Below are 13,971 nucleotides of genomic sequence, written 5' to 3'. Positions count from 1 at the left end.
TAATAACAATAGTCACTGCTTATAAAAGACATCCCGCAAACAGAACTGTCTCTCGGAGTTTAAAACATAGGTGTTAGTATTACCGCACTCAATGGGACTCGTTTTGTCAACGTCAGAAGGATGAAATGGCGAGTTATCCAACATGACCTGCAGGGTTTGCACAGTTAACCCATTGAGTTATTTTCTGGCTAAAAGTGGATATCTATTAAATCCTCTGATATCCATCATATTTTTCAAGATTTCCACATCTGTATGCTGTACCTTTTTAAGTTTTTTAAGTAATGGAATATTTATGGTTGGTATTATTTGTAGTTTTAAAAAAAACAAATATCTCCCAAGGCTATATCTAAATAGGTTATCTAAAATACTACAAAAAGTCACCTAATTTGTTTAGTTATTTCTGTGATGCTTTATGTTATGTGAAGTATGTTTATTTGTATATCTGTATCTAAAGTCATGATGTTTAATACATTTATATATTCATATCTGTGATAAAATAAGTTTGTTTGCACAGGATTGCACAATTGTGTTAAATCTTTATATGTACTATTTTATATAAATTATTTAGATAAGTCTTGGGAAGGTATTTGTTTTTGATTGTTTTCTAACCCTGTCCCCTTGGTTCTAAGGGGTTACTCTCTTTTTGATTAATAATTTGTACTTTTATCAAGTATATAGTTGATGTCATCCCACCTAGTGTATGTAAACCCTATGCCATTCTCGCAAAAAGGGAGGCAACGAGACACTCCGTAGTGATGTCACGAGAAAATGATATCACAGGAAGAGATGTGGTCCAATGTCAGAATTGCATTTCTAATCCCACTTTTCAGAAGCACGAGAACAACACAATTTTCACACGTATATTTAATTATATTAATGTTATAAACTTCGGGTGCCATTGCTTAATAATAGCCAGCTCTGTCATAAAACTATACCTCACTGTACAACTGTACTCCCTGTACCGCTTGGCTGGGAAACTGAGACGAGGCAATATGAATTCTATAGCCAAGATTGCAAGTCATTATATCTGAAATATCTGGTGAACATAAGTGAATTTTCCAAGTTGTTCTATAGTACCTAGGAGTTATAAAGTTTCCATAAGCTCTACATTTGGAACATAAGTAAAGTGAAAAACATAGAGATAAGGTCATTTCCAATGATTCCACATTTTCGGGAGGTGAGGATGGAAGTGAGGTCTAGAACTCCTGGCTCCTGGCTGCACAGTCAACCGCTAGCCACTAGGACCTACATTTGCCCCTTCTTAGAACAGACACAAAACTAAGCACACACAAGTTCATATCTCAACACTGGGTACCGTTCCTAAAGAATCCTTTTTTTAATCTACAGCCGGAGGCTTACGCTCTCGCATGATGTAGATTTACTTATTTTGTGAATTCAAAAAGGTTTCTCAGGTTCCGCCGGAAATCTGCGCCACTCTCAGATTATTATGTGAAATCCTGGAAAATCTTGCATTTGTGACTACACAGCGCCATTCAGCATGCACAAATGTACTTATTGCCAAATTGTGGATAGGACAATGTCATTGCAGTTGAGTTTTAATTCATTCTCTTGGGAGAAACTGTTTTCCCTCTTGAGAAACCTCTTTCCTATAACTCCACCAATTTGAGGTTGGGAGGGGTGTTCCTTTCTTTCCCTTCCCACCTTGGGGGGGGGGGGGGTGTTTTTATCCTTGGCAGGGTAGATCTAAAACTATTTCAGGCTACAAAGAGGCTGAAGAAAGGTTTGAGAAATACCCACATTGGGTATTCTCAAACCCGGTGTGGAAAGCCACCCCTTAAGCACCCACCCCCACCAGTGAGGATTTGTTGTATTGCCACATAGTGGAATAATATTGCGCATGAGTATAAGAGTCGATGACTCAAAGGTTATCAATGAATACCTTTCGCTCATACATCAAGCCATTTGAGCATTTGTCAGGCTTACATGCACAAATGGCTTTGTGAATCGAGCCCATTCTATTTCTCCTTCCAAAATGTCTTTCACGATGTGGAACACAATAATAGTTTCACTTTATTGTTCGTAAGCACCAGAAGAGAACTGCGCAGAAAGTCCAAGGGGTCTATCTCACATGCAGTTCCCCTGTGAACACGGTAAACTTTTTAGAAATTAATGTTCATACGTTAGAGTAATGGTTACTGTTTAATTCAATCTGTACTTCATCAGTATAACTCTAGGCATTGTTGCGGCCGACCCTACCCCAAAACTCCCAACAAATCACCTCCTACTAATTGACGAATTACAGATAACACTGAAGCTGATTTTGTCTTAGTGGAAATGCTGTATTCGCCTCTCAATCCATACTGAGTGGGCCTTGTTCAACATTAGACCCAGCTTCCAGCCCAGGATTTTTTACCTACAAATCATTGCTATCAGAGGTGGTAACTTGATCAATTCAATGAAAGCAAAACCCCAAATGTGATATACTACCACACAAAAATCCAGGCCCGGAAATAGTGCCTGTGATGACATGGAGTGACATGGCCACCATACATCGTAATACTACATTACTAGAATGCTCGCCCAGCGTCATCCTGTACCCAATATCTGTAGTGATCAACATACCACTACTACATATATTTATCAGTCGGGCTTTGTATTCCTTATTTTGTGCCTTTATTTCTCAACATCTATGAAATTCTTGAATAGGAAAAAAATGTTTGGAAGAACCAAAAGATAAATCAGTCAGGATAAAATGAGTAAGAACAAGAGATGAGATGGATGACATTAAGGCAGGCTTGGCACACCAACAAGGCCAGTGCAGCACTTCCACGTCAAATGTTATTGAAATATTGTTTGCAAAACCTCACATTTCATCACTTATTGATGCTTTGGCAAGTCCTTCTCGATTCTGCCTTCCAGGATTCAGAAGGCTCATGAGCAGATTCTTTCAATTAGGGGATCCAGAGAGATTCCTACCAGCTCCTGAGTCTTTGCTTAGTCCAAGATTTGAAATCAAAGCTCAGACAGCAGAACTTACAATCATTGGTCTGACAGTCTTTGTGTTTGGTGGGCTTTGTGATGGCAGTGAATGAATTAAGACAAATCAAACCATGAGGGAGGTCCAGCGATTTGAAGGGTGTTTGTTTATGTGACAAATTTGATAAGCATGGACCAAACAACGCTGTAATGGGTAAAAGAGCAATCACCGGGTTTGAGACTCATCCTTTCTATGAAGAATGACCACAAGTCAGCAATATCCTCAAGACTGCGCCTAGTGCAACTCAAAGTGCTCCACAGTACATATATATCTAGGGTGGTAGTAGCCAAAATGGGAAGGGCTGACACTCAGCTATGCTTGCGACAATGTGGGGCCATAGGTACATTCTATCATACAATATGGGAGTGCCCCACTATTAATACACACAGGGAAGCAATTATGAAGGCAATAATACGGGTCAGCGGGGCTCCGTTGTCACAGTAACCCAAACGCTGTTGCCTGAACATATGGGAAGCCACAGATCTTAATTGGACGGCCCAAGACTGGGCGACACTGGGCATGATGATAGCAGTCGCAACATTGCCAAACACTGGGGGGCGCACACAACGCCAACATATGTAGAATGGTGCAACAACATGGACTGGGCAATGGTGGCTGAAAAGGCAGTATATGTACATAGAGGGTGCCCCAAGAAATGGGAGCGGGTGTGAGGGGATGGAACAAATTTAGAGGGAATATGTGCACGCTACCACCGGGAGACCTTTTACCAGATGACAGCTAGAGAAATACTGTACCAGAGGCTGATAAACTTAACTATACCAATCACGTGGGAACGGGGCATGGAAGAGAAATCAGCTGTGGTGCAATAGCCTGAATTTATTGTATACATGTATCCAACTGTCTATATGATGATGTTGCAAGTGGTACACTCAATAAAAAGAATTTAAAAAGAAAAAGAATGACCGCAAGTGAGAATGCATTCCCAAATGTGGTAGGATGAAATGCGAGTTATTTCTTGCAGCCGCTCTACACTGCTACAACCTTTTGCCATTTCCCATTTTACTTGTGTGTTTGTTATTTGGTGGTGGTGGCACCTCTGAGGAGTCATCAGACAGAGTTAGACTCTATCTGGTTCAGTAGCACACAAAGTGATTTTCCTTTTATCACCTGGAAGAACCCTTTCCAACATTCAATTGGTTACTGGTTAATCGCACTATAAATTAGAACTATTTAAGGAAGAGCACTTTCCAGCATGGTCACATGGTTACTTAAGCTTTTATCCAATAACAAGACAGCAAGAATAGTAGTAGTTAGTATTCCAAAAACATATTGTGTAAAAAATAGCCTTAGGCACAAATATCATTTGAAAAATACTGGGATGTCAGGAATATCGTGGGACAGAATAAAGAAGCTAAGAATGTTGATAAAAAAGGACTTTTATATAATTTTTTTAATGAAGTTGTAGATAATGTAATTTTTTTATTGTAGCATTTTAGAAGTTTTTGTTTTATAAGTTATTATTTTCATGTTGATTATGTTTAATTTTTTGTGTTGTTCTGTTTTTTTGATTTGGTAATACATTTTAAGGTTTTTCTTGTTATTTTTCGACAGGTTGTTGGGTTTCTAGGGGAGGGAATAGGGTGAGAAGCATGTTACATATTTCCTTTTAATATATTATCAATTTTTGTATGTTTTATTTGTTAATTAGATAATTATGTATCTTTTAAGTTATGCAGCAGATAATTTTAACAATATGTTCCTTTTTTTACTTGTTAATTGGTTAACTGGATGATTGTGGTAATTACTTAATTGTTTTTAATCATTTCAATATTAATTAGCTATGTTACATTTAAGTTATTTATTTAATCAATAATTGTATACTTTTATTATATTTATTTTAAATAATGTGCATATTTTTTGTGATTAATTTAATTTTTGTTTTGTTTTTGTTGTAATTTTAGGCAGTAGGGTGGGAAGTATTTTAAATATGTTTTTAACACATATCGACTACATTTTAATGCATTTTATTTCTAATTTGTTACGCTTGTTTTGTGTTTTTCATTTTTAATACTTTATATACATTATATAATGTTACAAATATTTATTACTTTTTTTATGGAAATATATATTTTATGTTTTATCTATCTTACATATATGAATTTCAATTTGTATTATTTAGAAAAGGGGATATTAAATCTGAGCTTTCTAAAGTTTAATATTTTCCCCAATTATGCTTATGCTGGAGTGGGAATAGTAGTTCTCAACCTCCAAAATCCAACACTTTCCCTACTGTTACTTAAGCTGAAATGGGAATAATAAATCAAACACCTCCAAAGTCCAACATGTTCCCTACTGTTGCTTTTGTTGGAGTGGAAATAGTAAACCTAACCCCTTCAAAGTCCAACACTTTCCCTACAGAAGCTCAGATTGGAGTGAGAATAGTAAATATGCCCCCTCCAAAGTCTTACACTTTCCCTACGGTTGTTTACATTGGAGTGGGAATAGTACATATAACACCTTCAAAGTCAAACTCTTTCCCTACCGTTGGTTTTGTTGGAGTGCGAATAGTAAATCTAACGCCTCCAAGGTTGAGCACTTTCCCTACTGTTGCTTACATTGGAGTGGAAATAGTAAATCTACCCCTTCAAGTCCAACACTTTCCCTACTGTTGTTTGGGTAGGAGAGGGAATAGCATATCTGCCTAGCCCAGGGTGCACCAAGTACCCTACTGTTGCTTACACTGGAGTGGGAATAGTGAATCTAATCCCTCCCAAAGTCCAACACTTCCCCTAATATTGCCTATGTTAGAATGAGAATAGTAAATCTAACCCCTCAAGAAAACACTGTCCCTACTATTGTTTATCTTAGTGTGGGTATTGTAAATCTGACCCCTCCAAAGGCCAACACTTTTTCCACTTTATGTTGGAGTGGTATCAGGGCATTTTACTCCTCCAAGTCTAATTTTTTTTATCTGATTTTATAAAAAATGTAACATACATTTTTTTAATGTAATTTCAAAGGTCAGTTAAATGAAGATTCTTTTTTATTATTTATTTTTTTTAAACTTTTTTATTCATTTGTTATGTTATTGTGTAAATGTTTACTAATTTCATATCTTGTGACTTATTACAATTACTTACCATTCATTTCTTTATTTATGATTACATTAAAAAGTTTATTTTTTCTATTTTGTTTGTTTGCAATTGTTCTAAAATATTTGTATTTTATGTTTGTAAGTTATATTTTTTTATATAGTTTATATTATGTGTATATATTTATGTACTATTTTTAAAGTAAATATATGTTTTAAATGAAACATATAGTGTATAATACATAGAATTCTACTTACCCATTTTTTGATGATATTGTGGTTTTCTTTATCTTTGTTGTCAATACTTTTGACGTTACATACAAATAAAAAATTTGTTTTTAGGGGCATCAATATTTTTTGGGTGATATTTGTGTCAGTGATATTTTGTCAGAAATCCATTTATGCACGAGAGAACATTTTCAGGGCTACTCCTGATATCTGGAGGTCTGTGTTTTAGATCAGATGAAATGATTTTGCCTGGTAGAGTCACTTTTGAGCACAACTTTCTGCTCACTGTGCTTTGTGGCAGTTTTCTACTTTCTGTCACAAGAAAATGATGCTGCACAGCGGTGTAGCTCAGGGTTGGAATCAGTGTGCATGTCAACTGAAACCAGCTCTGTCATAACCAACAATAGGAAAAGTTGGCAAATCCACTTTGGTCCTTACTGGCTGCCATTCAAAATTTTGAAAACTCACTGACTGCAGATGGAATCCTGTTGCAACCTTCCCTCCAAAAACAGAATATAAATTCAACTTCTTGGTTGAATTAATGTGTGTGCTCTTTATTTGCTATGCAAAACTTTTGTTCCTCAGGATGTGAAACAATGTAGCCCTTCTATCACTAGCTGGGACCAAAGTGTCACTGGAGCGCATGTCAGGGTCAAAGACAAGCATAAAGACAACAAGTGCTAGGAAAGAGGTAGCTGATTTGTGAACTGTTAATGCATTGTGATTTAGTGTTCTTTAAAAAGGTACGTCTTCAACTCTTTTCTGAATTGGAGTAGCGTTGTGGTGGTCCTGATGGATTCAGGGATATTGTTCAATATCCTGGGTACATAGATGGAAAATGCTTCCTGTCTTTTTTCCCGCTTTTTAGTCCAATGGTGTCCTGGCTGTGGATGTGCCAAGAACCACCAGAGATGGTGAGCTTGTCTGAAAGTTAAGGGGGGGTGCTGGTTGTGATGGCTTTGTACATAAAGTAGCTAGTTTTTAAGGCGGCTTGGGCAGATGTAGATGTAGTCTAATTAGATGAAGGCCAGCCAGCCTGTTCAAGAGCTACATGGAGGGACAGACACACCAGGAGGAGCAAATGAAAATTCCAGGCCCACTTGCCAGCCTTCCACTGACTGTGGAGCCTACCTGAGTAAGGCATATGAAACATTGAGATACATCCAAATTGTCCAGAAAATATTTATCAAGAATGAAAGAACAGGTGAGTATGCCTTTTGTTTATTTATATATTTGCTTGTTTATAAAATGCTGTGTGTTGCCTTTTGGCCTTATTGGTGCGTTGTTGGATTTGTGTCATAGCATCGAACACTTGCTCACCCCAATAATAATGCAATATCTTTCTTTTACATCAGGAAAACTGCATTTTGTGTAACAGTTCGCATGCCTATGTCTGGAACTGTACTGTAGTGTAAACCATTTCACTAATGTAGGGGCCCATGTGCAAAACTTTTCGATTGTAAAAATGGTCATCAAGATATTGTGCATTAGTAATAGTCATTTCTACTGGGAAAACTTCAGTCGGCCTACGTGAACCCCTTAACCGGCTGGTACACAAAAATATTTTGACTTCGACCAGCCCATTCCAGCATGGCCTTTGAATATCCACTCCTCCAGTGGAACACCTGCAACTTGTAGGATGTCTGGCAATCTCTGGGTGGCCTAGAAAACTCAGAGGCAACTGTGCAAACCTTGTAACAAGTATTGCTTTTGTCCCGAAGCGTCAGGAGCCTGATACTACGGCAAGTTCACTGGATGCAAAGAACCTCTCTTTTAGGCTTTGACTCTTAGAGGATGATGGTGGTTCCCAGTCAAGCTTGCTCTTGAAGAGCGGAGTGGGGTGGGGTGGAACACTAAGCTAAAGATTGCGCGAGATCTGCACCCAATATATTTATACTATTAAAGCAAGGTACTGACGTTATAACAATAAGTCTTTATTCACACTTAAAGGTTCTACTAGCCTCATATTAAGTTGTTTAAGCACTATAAAGTGGTGTCACACAAGTGCGGTCTCTGCCCTGCTAGGCAAAGTCAACGTTCTACGCAGCTAATGTTTCCAAATCATATTGGTCATTTGATGGATGATCAGAACTTTAGGATGGGCATATGTGCTTCTGATGCCTCGGCCTAAATGTATTAAGATAGATAAGGTTCTGATACATAAGGTCAAAGTTCTTTAAGGAGTTGCCTCCCTTTCTGATGGACACATTGGCTATTGCCAGTAGCTGGTGCTGGATAGAATGTAGGTGGCTCGTACGTAGAAAGTTGGTGTTGTTTCTTGTCCAGAATTCCAAGGCCACAGTCCCTAATGGCAGAATATGTCACAGTTCAATGACACACTCAGAGTGAGGGGTGATGACTAAAGGGTTTGCAGGTCTCAGGAGTGTGATGACATCTTTAAAGGCAGCAAGGAGCTTCTGAGCAAGTTGTGATGAAGACCTATGTCTCAATGAATGTGCAAAAAAGCAACACCATTATCAGTGGAAAGCGCTCCTCAGACAAGCCGAGGTGCAACAGTGGTTCATTCCAATGATATCTTCAGCTCTTACCAGTTACTGCTGGTAGCAAGTGATGATGAGAATCCTTGCTCTCTGTGAGAGTCGTCTTGAGTTGGGTTAGACAGGAGCAGTCTCCGGTCTAGACGGAAGATCTCGCTTTGGTTAGTGATTCTCATAGGCATGCAAATAGCTAGATCTTGATTCTTAGGGCTGATAAAAGAGTTTCTCAGCATTCAGGCCAGTTTAACTTTCTCTCATCAATCCTTCAGTAATGCAAGCTTTTCACAGTCCTTGGAGTCTGGTCTTGACCTGTATTTAGAGGATAGCCAGTGTTCCTGTCCCTGGATGGCAAAGGTGAATATATTCACTGGATCACAGAACCAGAAAATATCCTTAAATAATGGCAGTTGGGGAGACAGAACCAGTCATTTAAGATGGGGGATATAAACAGGCTCAAGAGAATCTGGCTTAAACTTAAGTTCAGTATCTTAGAAATCCACATCCTTCAAAGTCCTGATCTCAAGGCGATGACAAACATGCAATAATACCTTTGAACGCAGCTCTTCCACCTATCGGGCACATGTTAATGGGTCTGTTCTCTTCTACCAGAGCTGACCAGAGAGGTAGGGATGGGCATTCACCATATTTCTTTTTGTGAGGTGTTGCTGTGTCCTTGCTCTGTGCAACAGATATGGTAACGTAGATACTTCATTTCGAGGCCCTGAGACTGTCCTGTCCCAACTGGTCAGCATCAGTGGGGTCAGTATAAAGGATCCCTTGTTCCAGTCAGTGTTTTAGGTAATCAGTCAGACACACAACAACCTGGGTACAATGAGGGCAGGCCTTTAGCATGGACGAGCTGGGCCCAAGGCCAGGGTGCCAATTTTCTGAGGGGCGTATGGAGCTTTGTGCAATAAGGTTATGTCAGCAGCAGCGCCCTTCTCATCTTGCTCCAGCCCTGCCTGTTCGTTTCTGTCTGATTTGCCAGTTTAAAGTCGGGAATATTTTAACATCCCTTTAGCTCCCTTCATTGGCCTCCCTTCACCTTCTGACTTCTTCTGGCACACATCAACAAACCCATCATCTGCGTGAGGCAGCTAAGCCCATAGGTGATTTAGGTAAGCAGGGAGAGGTCTGGAGATGTTTGTGTTCAGGGGCCAGTCCCTGCTCATCCAGGTGCTGACCAGTGAACAGAAAAACGACCCCATGCTGCCTTATTTAATTCACAACCATCAACAAGGGCATCACATTTCTCTCTAGCCACGCCCAGGGTGCTATCTTATCATAGTTCACCTCTGAGTACAGTGCCCAAAAAAGGAAGGGGAAGAGGGGTCTGCAAAGCTTGGACATTCAGATGACTGCACGGGAAACATTATCTGTACCTGTGAAGTCTAATCGTGGTAACACAACCTCTCGTGAACACCTAAACATAAGTACTCACACACATTCGCTCTGAGAGGACCAACGGCAGGAGCGTAACTTGGTCAGTAAGATTGGGGGGAGCTTCAGATATCCCGACCATCACTCTGGCACATAATATTAAAATACATTATAGGACAAGCAGGGTACATGAGAGGGGCCTAAGGGCCAGTGGAAAGGCAGAGGAATGTGGTTTCCTAGGGGTACTGAGAGAAAGCACATGGTTTTGTGAAATAACCAACATTTTTTAAGTCTTTCAAAACAGAGAGAGGGAGAGAGTGTGTGTGCGTTTTTGTCTGTGTCTGCAGTGGCAGCCGTCACTAACAAAGGGTAGTGCGGCAGGTGGGGGGAGCACGTGGGGGGAGTGTTTATAATAATAAAAAGAAAACGTACCGTAAGCTGCCGGACGCCTCCCACGTTGCATTGCTCCTGCTGTCCTCTTCCTGGTCCCAGCACCCCCTGGGACAGACTCCCATCCAATCCCCGTGCTGCAGAGCAGCGCGGGGATTGGCCTGAGTGGGCAGGAAAGACGCTCCGCTCAGGTCATTGAGTCTGTGGGGTTTCTCCAGCTCGGCTGCTGAATGCAGCCAGGCTGGAGAAACCCAAGTGCGCAAGTGTATTTTGGTCGGCCTGAGAGGGCCAGCCAAACACACATGCGCACTTAGTGAGTGCACTAGCACTCCTCCTCCCCCATCCCATGCCCTGCCCCTCCCTGCACAAGCTGACTCAGAGCCGGCAAACGAAAAATAAAACGATGCTAGAAAAGCGTTTTATTTTTCATTTGCTGTCTGTGTGCCAGGCAGTGGAGCGACGCTCCTCCGCCATTGAGAAGGAGCCCGTTGTGTGTGTGTAAAAATTCCTGGTGAAATCCAACAGACATCTCACTGTAAACGACTGAAAGCACCTGTACTCAACTATTTATCACAAAATACATTTATTAGGGGGGTGTAACACCCCAAACACCCCCGCTGAAGCTACTACCCTGCCCAATGGGGGGTCATTTCAAGGCCTCTGAATGCTCTGCCACGCCTCCTGCATGTGAATGGATCAGGGAGCGAGGGAGGACGGCAGACCCACTTTGTATAACTCTCTCTCAGCACAGTACTTTCAGTTGGACTGCCTGTTGGACTGGCAGCCATTGCAGACTCTGTCGCGTCTGAGAGAAGTGAACGAATTATAACACCAGCTGCCACCAACCGGTGCTGACGTCATGTCCTGAACATGGAAACCGTCAACGCCCACGCAGTTTAGATGAAGACCTCTCCCGTCAGCTCAGTGTTCCGTTAGAGAGCTAATCAGTTAAAATCCTGTGCAGCAGCGCCAGGGGGCTGAGGATTGCAATCTCCTACGCAAGAACAAACGGGTCAGAAAATAATAAAACCGGGGGAGTGGCGGCACGGCCTGTCTGCACATCGACAGACTGTACGCCGTCCCTTGCCAAACAGATTGGGGATGACTCACAAGAATATACCCAAATTAATCTACAGAGTGTCACAGTGAATGCAGTGTGTTTCAAGCTACAGGGAAGCTGCACATGTATTTGATTGGGTTGCACCGGTTTGCCCCATTCTACCACAAACCTATTACCCACAACCGACAAGTAGATACCAACAAAAAAAAAGTAAAACACCAGTGAATAGATTTCAGTATAAACAAGCATTGGCTTAAGCACTCCAGGAGAGTGGTTGTGCTTTCTAGCTGTCTCCCTTGTGTGATTCTTCCCACCCCATTTTAATCCCTTTTGTCTGCATGCTTCTCTAGTTGCTGCGCTCCGTTTTGCTCTCGCCCGTCTGCTTCACTTTTGCCCCTTTGTCATGTTCTCTCCCCCGGACCTCCATTACCCCCTCCTCGCCCCTGTCCCTGGTTCGAATTTCTTTTTGAATGGCTAGGCAGCAAATTGCTGTCAACACTTGTGCTTTAGAATTACAAATGTTTTTGAGCTTTTTCATTTTCGTATTCAGATTTTTTCATATACCAATCCAACTAGGCTCAGTAAATAAAAACAAGAACTAGCAAAGCCAATAGGTCTCGCCTATTCAAGAGCTATTGGCTTTGCTAATGTGTTTTAGCCATGTTTTTTTCCACCAGTGTGGCTACTGTTCAGCATAGCAAAAAGTTAGTTGCATGGAGTGGGGAGGGTGGGGCAGATTTGGGTAGATTGGAGTGGGGCAGATTGAGGTAGAGTGGAATGGGGTAGATTCGGGTAGAGCCAAGTGGGGTAGATTGGGGTAGAGCGGAGTGGGGAAGCACGGAGTGGGATCGATTGGAGAAGAGTGGAGTGGGGTAGACTGTAGTGAAGGAGACAGGGGTAGATTGCAGTGGATAAAAAAGAGTGGGGTAGATTGGAGTGGGGTAGAGTGGGGTCGTTTGGAGTGGAGTAGAGTGGGGTAGATTGGAGTGGGGTAGATTCGAGTGGATTGGGGTAGATTGGAGTGGGGTAGAGTGGAGTGGCATGAGGCAGAGTGGAATGGAGTAGATTGGGTGGATGGGAGTGGGATAGATTCGGGTAGAGTGGAGTGTGATTTACTGTGGTCAATTGGAGTGGGGTAGATTGTGGTAGATTGGAGTGGAGTGGGGTAGTCTGAAGTGGAGTAGATTAGAGTGGAATGGGGTAGATTGGGGAACATAGGAGCAGAGTGGGGGTAGATGGGAGTTGAGTAGATTAGGGTAGATTGTAGAGACGGGGAGTGGGGTAAATTGGGGTAGACTGGAGTGGATTGGGGAAGATTGGAGTGGAGTGGGGTAGCCTGGAGTGGAGTGGGGTAGATTGGAGTGGAGTGGGGTAAGTGGTGTGGAGAGGAGGGGCATAGAGTAGAGTGGTATGTTGTGGAGTGGAGTAGCGTTGAGTGGTGTGCCGTAGAGGGTCTTGAAGTGGAAGGGCGTAGAGTGGAGTGGCATGTGGTAGAGTGGAATGGAGTGTCACAGAATGGAGTGGTGTAGAGTGGAAGGGCACAGAGTGGAGTAGAGTATTGTAGAGTGGAGTGGCGTTGTGTGGAGTATGCATGATGTGGAGCACATTGCAGTTACAGACAACACATTTTCAATTGAAATGACCACTACATTTTCACAGACATACAGTTTAACTGCGCATAAAGGAAAATGTGTCATCACTTAGTGTATTGATGTGTTTTGATTGTATTCAAATATTTGTTTCCACCACACAAAAATTCTTCATTTGTACTTTCCTAATTTTGATATATTCAGAAATATCAGCATAGTTCATTTTTGTTGTGTGCTAGAAAAATAACATCCTACAGTTTTTCTGCTCACATGGGCACCCAGCAGAGTGGTCACATAAATTCTCTCACTTTGAAGTCAGAAAAACAAAAGTCTACACCAGGGGCCCTCGGAAGACAAAACCTGACATTTGACCTCTGTCTTTAAATGCACGGCAAATGTGACAAGATAAGAACAGCATTATAAGCACCAATAGTGTAAATGGAGCGTAGATTCCTACCATAGTTCTAAAACAATTAATATAGGCAGGTTTATAAATATATGAAAATAATAATGTGTACTCCTATGATGCAACCCTAACCAAATGTACCTAGGTGTACCTAGCATGTATGGAGGTGTACAGACAAGAATCTCCCTAGGTTGAAGCCAACCCCATTACCTGGTGTGAAAGAATGAAGGACCCCGTCTTGGTCTCGAGATAGACACCCCGCGAGGGATGTCAGACCACAGTGTGCTGGAGTGTCTGCATGCAGGAACCGCAGCGTCTTGCGTCAGTGTGTCAGCATGGAAGTCTTTCTCCTCTGCCTGCCCCAGCAAAG

At 41.5% G+C, this 13,971-nt stretch overlaps 1 protein-coding gene across 1 annotated transcript in view; it reads right to left on the bottom strand.

Moving 5' to 3' along the window:
* The window catches only part of MORN1 (MORN repeat containing 1), a 1,183,871-nt gene that overhangs the window by 966,820 nt on the left and 203,080 nt on the right, over positions 1 to 13,971 (bottom strand). The window lies entirely within an intron of this gene.

This window comes from Triturus cristatus, chromosome 1_2 (genome assembly GCF_964204655.1).
Source record: "Triturus cristatus chromosome 1_2, aTriCri1.1, whole genome shotgun sequence".
NCBI lineage: Eukaryota > Metazoa > Chordata > Amphibia > Caudata > Salamandridae > Triturus > Triturus cristatus.
The sequence above is the reverse complement of the archived record's forward strand: the minus strand, read 5'-3'. Positions and strand labels throughout refer to the sequence as shown.